The sequence below is a fragment of the Molossus molossus genome, unplaced genomic scaffold (genome assembly GCF_014108415.1).
Source record: "Molossus molossus isolate mMolMol1 unplaced genomic scaffold, mMolMol1.p scaffold_m16_p_3, whole genome shotgun sequence".
Taxonomy (NCBI): Eukaryota; Metazoa; Chordata; class Mammalia; order Chiroptera; family Molossidae; genus Molossus; species Molossus molossus.
The window spans coordinates 90,336,927-90,344,923 of NW_023425366.1; the positions used below are offsets into that span (position 1 = coordinate 90,336,927).

Here is a 7,997-nt window from a genome sequence, read left to right on the forward strand (position 1 = left end):
AAATGACAGCCACAGTTTATAATAACAGTTATATATGTCTATCTCTCTATCTACCTATGTATAAAATATTAGGTTAGGATACCAAAGGAGAAAATCATCTTGTTGCATGCTTGCAGTCCCACTAACAGTGCACAAGATTCTCCTTTCTCCATGCCCTCCGCAGACGGGTGCAGCCCTAGTGGAAAACAGTGGAGATTCCTCAGAAAATTAAAAGATATATCATACTACCCAGCAGTTCCACTTCTGGGTATTTATCCAAAGAAAAAAAAACATGAATTTACAATGATATGTGCAGACCTATGTTTATTGCAGCAATATTTACAATAGCCACAATATGGAAGCAACCTAGGGGTCTATCAATAGATAGATGGATAAAGAAGATGTGGTGGTGTGTATATGTGTGTATAATGGAATATTACGTATCAATAAAAAATGAAATCTTGCTATTTGCAACAATATGGATGGGTCTTGAGGGTATGATGCTAAGTGAAAGACAGAGAAAGACAAATACCTTGCCTATGTTTTCACTTATATGTAGACTCTAAAACAAAACAAAACAAAAAACAGACTCACAGAAATAGAGACCAAAGAGATGGTTACCGGAAGGGAGGGGGTGAGGGAGATGGGTGAAAAGATAAAGGGGAATATAGTCAATAATACCGTGATAAGTTTGAATGGTGACAGATGATTACTAGAGTAGGCTGGGTGATCACATTGTATGATATAAAAATGTCAAATCACTATATTGTGCACCTGAAACTACTATAACCAATATAAGATTGTATACCAGCTGTACTTAAATAAAAAAACATCCCAGCTGTTCTTACCTTCCGTCTTCTCATTGCTCCAGACACATGCCTGTACCTGACAAAAGAGATGGGAAAGTAAATTCAGGTGAATTTGATCAAATAACTGGCTATTTTTATGGGAGAAAAGTTCATTTTGTTTATGCTTTTGGTTGAAGTTTTTTAAACAAACCAGAAATGCAATCTTATAAATAATGAAAATGATACTTTGCATAAATTAACAATCTTTATGTTTTACAAATCTGACCAAGAAAAAAATTTAATACAGTTTTGTGTAGCTTCCCTTATTTGTTCAAAAACCAAGGCTTCCCTTTCAATCTGATTGCTTGGTTGTGGGAATTGAATGAACCATGAGAAATTTCAATGAAGCATAGCAATATACATAACTTGTCAAAAAGATATAAACGCATACTGCAGCATTAAACCCGTCCTTTTAAAACTATTATATAGTAATATCCATTTTTAAAGGGACATGTCTCGGGGAATTATCTTGGATTATAACAAAATTGTTCACCTGGGTAGATGTTATCTAGATATGTTCATTTAACTGAGTGTGTTCTAAGGATCGCTGAACTGCTACTAGCTAAGTTTTTAAATTTTTGACCATGTGCCATCATTTCATTCTCACTATAGCTCTCACACTTTTCTATTTTCTAGGTTTGACTCCTTTTGCTATGAGAGCCTAGGAACAGAGGCCAAGCAAAGAAGTTCATGCACTGTAAGCCCTGTGTCTACTCAGCTTCCAGCCATTCTTTTCGCAAGAGGAATCCGTTGCTATCACAGTCAGTACCGCGGATAACTTGGGATATCAGGTGCTCCGGTAGCCACATGCCTGAATATTAATAATTATTTTGCTTCTAGCTTTCTCTACAGTTATTTGATTTTGAGAGCTAATGGTATTTCTGTTTTATTCCACAGTAAATATCAGTTCTACTAAATCATTCGGGTTTGGTCCTGCAGTTATAAGAGTATTGATTTTCATGTAAACCAGCAGAAAATGCTAAGAGATCATATAAAATGTTTGATAGCTTATTGGGGCTTTTCTAACGGCCCCTCTTCTTTCAGTCAGGCAGCATAACTGGGTTCGGGGTGGGCGGAACGCCCTGGAGTGAAGGGGTTATGACAAACCCTTTGCCATTTCTTCACACTAAGCAGTTATGTCATAGTCACAGTTCTAAAGAGTGACGGAAGTTTTGTGCGGCTTAAAGGATTAGTTGGGAGCTTGTGTTCCTAGATTATATCATTTAGTAGCTATTTACTGAGCTTTTATCACATAAAATGTACTTTGAAAAGTCAGCCAATAAAAAGAAAGTATAAAGTAACACAATTTTGACCAAGGCTTCCATTTCATTAGGTGTACTAACGTTAAAAATACGGAAACATCAGTGTTAAAATGAAGAAATTAATATATACGGAGACCCCTGAAATAGTCCTACTATTTTGGAAAATTAAGTTCAGAGTATCTACTGTGAGAATTCAATAAAACTTTTGGCCTTCGATATAAGATAGACCATAAATCAATGGAGTTTAAATAGTTCTGCTCTCTTGAACACCTGCTTATCTGTCTTGAGAAAATTCCATAGTGTTTTAACCATCATTTTATGACATTAAAAAGTAATGCTCACTATTGCAGTACTTGGACAGGCTATTAAAGTTAAGGGTCTGTCAGCCATCCCATTATAAACCCTGATTTCCAAGACTTTAATATAACCCAGACATTGCATGTAATAAACCCTAATGCAGGAATCTGAAACTTGGATCATTATTTTCTCTATTTAAAGGCCAATTGCCCTGCAAAGACTGTCTCTAGCCATGAGAAATACCTTTAGAATAAGTTATAATTTTAAAAATTTACCAAATGCTATTTTTTCCTTCCTGTGATATTTTATCTCTAATTTAAGATAAGCCCCCAGAAAGGCAGGCTGTGTGTAAAATAGCTTTTGAATGAAGTGAATCTACAGATGCGCAGAGCCCCCCCCCCCCCCCCCCGGCAGAATTTCATGCTTTTTTCCTCAGAGAAGCAGCTTTGGGCTCATATATATGGTGTATTTATTTTCTCTTGTTGCTGGAACAAACCACCACACACGTAGTGGCTTACCGCACTACACATGTATTCTCTTGAGGTTCTGGGAGTCCGTGAAATCGGGTTCACAGGGCTGTCAAGGGTGTCTGCAGGGTTGGCTCCTCCTGCAGCTCCAGAGTCACCTCTGTGTCTTGGCTGACGGTCCCTTCCTCCATCTTCAAAGCATACGAATGCAATCTCTGGTTCCATCGGAGGGTAATGAGCATTTCTTGGGAAGATAGTGTAAAAAACACCTTGAGTTGACTGGAATGTGAACTCTTAGGGGTCCTGAGCGATGATGCTGGGGGAGGATAAAAGGGAACCACAAGTTGGCATTTCGAAGACTCTCAAGAGCTTCCCATGTGCCTCCAAAGTGGGACATAGACTTCGGTTTTCTTCAGTAATTTGAATTACTTGCAAGAAAAGCCCTCAGGGGGAAATGGTATGGGCTATGTATTTTGAAATCGAGTTTAGCTTGAGATGCATTTCGATGGAAATCTGCATTTCCGATCTCTCACCTGCACGTGAAGTGGCTACACCTGGAAATGACTGACGTAGACCCACCTATAACTGGGGGAAAGGAGTATGTTTTAGAGGTGAGAAGAGGAAGAGAGACTGCAGAAACAGTTCTGTCCCAGCTCCCGATCTTCCTCGCTCGTGGGTAGGCCGAGACGTGGAGTCGGCAGCCCTGACGGTGGGCATCGCGGTATTTCTGCACCAGGGAGACAGTTCCTTCTTGATGGGTGGTGGGCGACTAGATTTGTGTGCGAGGAGGTACATGCCGGTAAGTGTTTCTTGACCCGTTTTATTTCTTTCTCCCTCTCTGTTATAGAATGTATTTTCCCAGTAGAATAATGTTGTCAATAAGATTTCTTTAAAACGCTTAGGATCCCGGAGCAGCTTGCCGACATTGCTTTGTTGAACCCTGGTATAGCCAATTTGTTTTTAGGGAACAAAGTATAAGTTGTGTAAGAACACAAGGAGGAGTAGAGAGTGGGGATAGGCTAGTGGGTCAATTAAAAAAATCAGTGTGTGCTAAATAAATTTCTACTTCCTGATGATTTAAATGTGCTTCTTTTCTTCATTTTTTTTCAGCAACGGAGAAACCAACCACACAATTCCATTGTTTCTCTGAGTAAAGTATTTTGTAAGTTATGAATAACTGAAAAAACTGGTATGTCATGGCCCATGGCCTTTGTCACACAAAAGAGTAGATGTTTGATAGAGATGCATGTGGGTTGATGGAAATGATTCTGTGTAGACAGCTTTGACCTCATAACATAAAATTTCCACAAACCTTCTGCAGCTTTTTATATCCACACAAATTTTGCCTTATTCTTTCTTTTTCTGGAACAACCAGCCATTTTATTTTAGGCCACGTTACTCTCTTTTTCCTTAACAAAACCACATCCTACACTTCTTGTATACTCTTCTTTTGAAAAAAAGTCCCATTTTCTTTCCATACTTTGTATACAAAATTGTTTCCTTTCACTCTTACTGCTTCTAGTAGTTTTGTTTCTATATATTGATTATTAATTTTAACTCTCAGTAATCTTTACTTTCCAGTGAAAACTAGGAAACTGACACTTGTGAACTGTCTGTCATATATTAGCACCCTATAGGTTAACACATTTATAAATATATAACTATAAAATTTGTAATATTTTTTTTGTCCTCACCCGAGGACATTTTTCCACTTTTTGTTCAGATAGAGTGGGAGGGAGAGAGAGAGAGAGAAACATCGACATGAAAGGGACACATCGACTGGTTGCCACCCACATGACCCAACCAGGGCCGGGGACAAACTGCAACCGAGGTACGTGCCCTTAGCGGGAACTGAATCCAGGTCTCTCTGGACTGCAGGCTGATGCTCTAACCAGCGAGCCAAGCTGACCAGGGCTATAATTTGTAATTTTTAAAAAGGTTCTTCATAGGACAATTTTTTAATGTGGCAAAAGACATATTTATGAACAGACCCAAATATCCCATTTCTCTGTAAAATTTAAAAAAGCCAAAAGTAAATAAACATGTGTTTAGCAATTTTCTTGGTATATGATCAGAAACGATCTGGATATTCAACTGGTATTCGTTATTTAGTTTAATTTGGTATTAATTTATGTACATCTGCTTAAATTACTTGTTTTTAACAATTATGCTTAGATTAGGTATCAAACAGCTAATTGTCATTTTAAATTATTTTTCTTGTTGACAAATTATATAACAGAGATAGCATGAGCTTATTTGACTAGTAAACCCAGGTAGAAAAAATTGTATGTTTGCATTACATTTATTTCTTTTTTGCTATTTATTTATTTATTTTTTGTTTGCATTATATTTAATGTTGACAAAGACATGCCTGCTTTTATTAAACCAACAAACGTAAACTAGCTTTACTTATCAAAGTTTACAGAGCATGTGAACCTGAAAAACATTTGGGCTACCTCTGATATTTCTGAAAGTTTTAGGAATAGTTAATTTATATGTGTTTATTTTTCTTTAAGCCAGTTAAATAGAACTCTCAAAATATCACGTATACATACTATATATGCAAACATAGATAGACATAAGCAGATAGACAGACACAGAGATCTTACAGCTTTCATGTAAAAATTTAGCCATGTCTCAGATAAAATAATACAACATTTAAAAGAATAGCAGGATCCAAATCATGTTTCTGGCAGATGGACTAAGTTAAGACCACCTGCACACTGCAGGGATTCTATAGGAGAAATTATTTTGGAGTCATTTTGTCTTTTAGAAGCTTCTGCATATCAATCAAAGAATGTTCCATTGTCTCTGAGAGTTTGAGATCCTGTCTCTTCAAGGGTAACAAGGGTATCCCTTAAAGTGGAGATATCTATCTATCTATCTATCTATCTATCTATCTATCTATCTATCATCTATCAATCATCTGGAATTTTTGAGGAAGGTGGAGAGTTTTAGGTCTGGTAGAACCCATCTTTGCCTTTAGATTTCCTAAGACATGTGAGGGACCCTGCATCTTAACAGTTATTGTAAAACACAGGGAATTGTGTGTTTTCTCTTCTTTTGAACAGAATAGGGTGACTTAACAAGAAATGTCAACAAACAAAATGCAAATATACATAACAAAGTCAGAGCACTCAAAACACAAAAAGAGTGAAGCTGGGATCCCAGAGAGACCCTCAAACTCCGAGTGAGCTCACGGGTTGCTTACAGAATCTTTGGGGATCTCTTAGAACCCCATTTCTGATGACAGGCACTGCCCCAAATTCAGAAATAGCTAAATTAAAACCACCAAATCCATAAACAGTATTTAGTAAGAGTTTAGTGTGCATAGAAGAACAGTTTGCAATTTGGGAACCTTCAAGTTCAAAGAATGATCTGAAGCTCATGGGCACGGAGTTTTAGGATGACTTAAAAATGAAAAGGAAGTTGTTTACCTTTTATAATGGTTAGTTATTACAGCAGGGGGTCCAAGTGGCAGGGCATTGGTTAAAAGTGATTCATTATCTCATACCATTTTTAGGAAAACTACGTTATTTCCTTTCACTATTGGCAGATGTATTTACAAGGGAAGAAGCCTAAGTTTCCTTACGTTCATGAAATAAGGTAGATTTAGTTTTGCTTCCATGGTTTTGTCTGTTTAGGGAACAAGCCCAGTCTCCAGTTTGGAATTAATTTTAATGGAGGGTAAATCTGGTTCCTGTCATTGTCTTTTGGCCAAAACCAGAGGTGTTCTTATGTTTTAAAGTACATCAAAGGCTTCCATTTGAAAGGTTATTATATACCATTCAATAGTTTATTCAGCATTTATCCCAATTTATTCTTTTTTTTTATGATTTATGCTCTATTAACCAATCTCCTAATAATTCCACCTGAGAAGACATTCTGTGGACAGATTCTCTCTTCCTTTTCACCAGGAAAATAATCCCTCCTGGATTAAAGGCTGGCCTAGAATAAGTCAGCATGTCACAGTGTTAACAAGTGACTGAGGGAGACAACTGACGGGATACAAACACTTCGTGAAATGGGCAGCCTCTCAGGAAGCTGCAACATGGGGCAGAAGTCAGGATCTTTTAGAGGACAATGAACAAAGAACAAAGAAGAGACAAACGGAACTACCTGATTGGCTGGGGCCAGGAGTCAACCTTGTTTGGGGAGAGAAAGCCCAGAGTTGACCTGGCCTTTGGGGGTTCACTGACTGGCTGTACTGCGTTTCTGGTCAAGCAGGGCATTTACGGGGACCTGAAAGTTATTGCTACGTTTTGGTTAGCTGACGTGCACCCGGGCAGGAGCAGCTCCGTCTGCGGCCTAAAAAGCGATTTCTGCAGCAGAAAAAGGATTTGCTCATTGCTGCCCTCATCCCTCACGCCTTCCTTCTCTCATCACACCTGCTTATAGGCTTGAAAAACAGGGCTATAAGGGACCAGTTGAGCCCTGTCCGAGTGGGAGGAGGAAGGACCATCTCAGCCCGTCTCTTGGAACATGGAGAAAAAGTATGTGAAATAATAAGAATATATTTATTAAGCATGTGAATTGTAATGTTTCGGTTTGTCAAAGGAAGTAAGTGGATTACACTTCGTTGCCCCTAAAATAGGCTCTCAGATGGCAGACGCTCTGCTCTTAACCTGCAATTGGCTTGTTGTGGTGGATAATTCAATCCCTCTGGCTCATATTATTACGGGGTTGGGTTAGTGCGTTGCGGTATAAGCCTAGGGGGCTATATATGTGATTGTACCATTATGCCATGAGTTTAGAGTTGTTTGAAGTTCACTGCTTATTTTATTAGAAAAATATCTGGGCTCTTGGGAGAGAGCCAGCATTTCTCAGGTTTCACACATGTAATAGATGCAGTTTCTCCCTTGTAAATATAAGCAGCATAGATTTTATTGGTCTTCACCAAATTTTCGGTCCAGAGAGCCCTGGATTCAGCACAGATGTCTGGTTCTTATCAATTGCCATGGGAGGATGACATTGTACCAGCCTGTTACCGTGAGCCTTTAATACCTTGACCCGAAAGGAAACTTAGTCTACAGTCTACAAGCCTCACAGCTACTGTACCCCGCACTCTGTAAGCCCCGTGGGCTCTTTCTTCCCTATTTCCAGGGAATCTGGTACTGAAATAATTTCCAGTCCATGCAAAGCAG

At 38.5% G+C, this 7,997-nt stretch overlaps 1 long non-coding RNA gene across 1 annotated transcript; it reads left to right on the forward strand.

Moving 5' to 3' along the window:
- The first annotated feature begins 1,469 nt into the window (after positions 1–1,469).
- On the forward strand, positions 1,470–7,346 carry LOC118641393. Its single transcript, XR_004961598.1, has 3 exons — positions 1,470–1,618; positions 3,964–4,015; positions 7,252–7,346. It is a non-coding gene; the product is annotated as an uncharacterized LOC118641393 (long non-coding RNA).
- Positions 7,347–7,997: the final 651 nt, after the last annotated feature.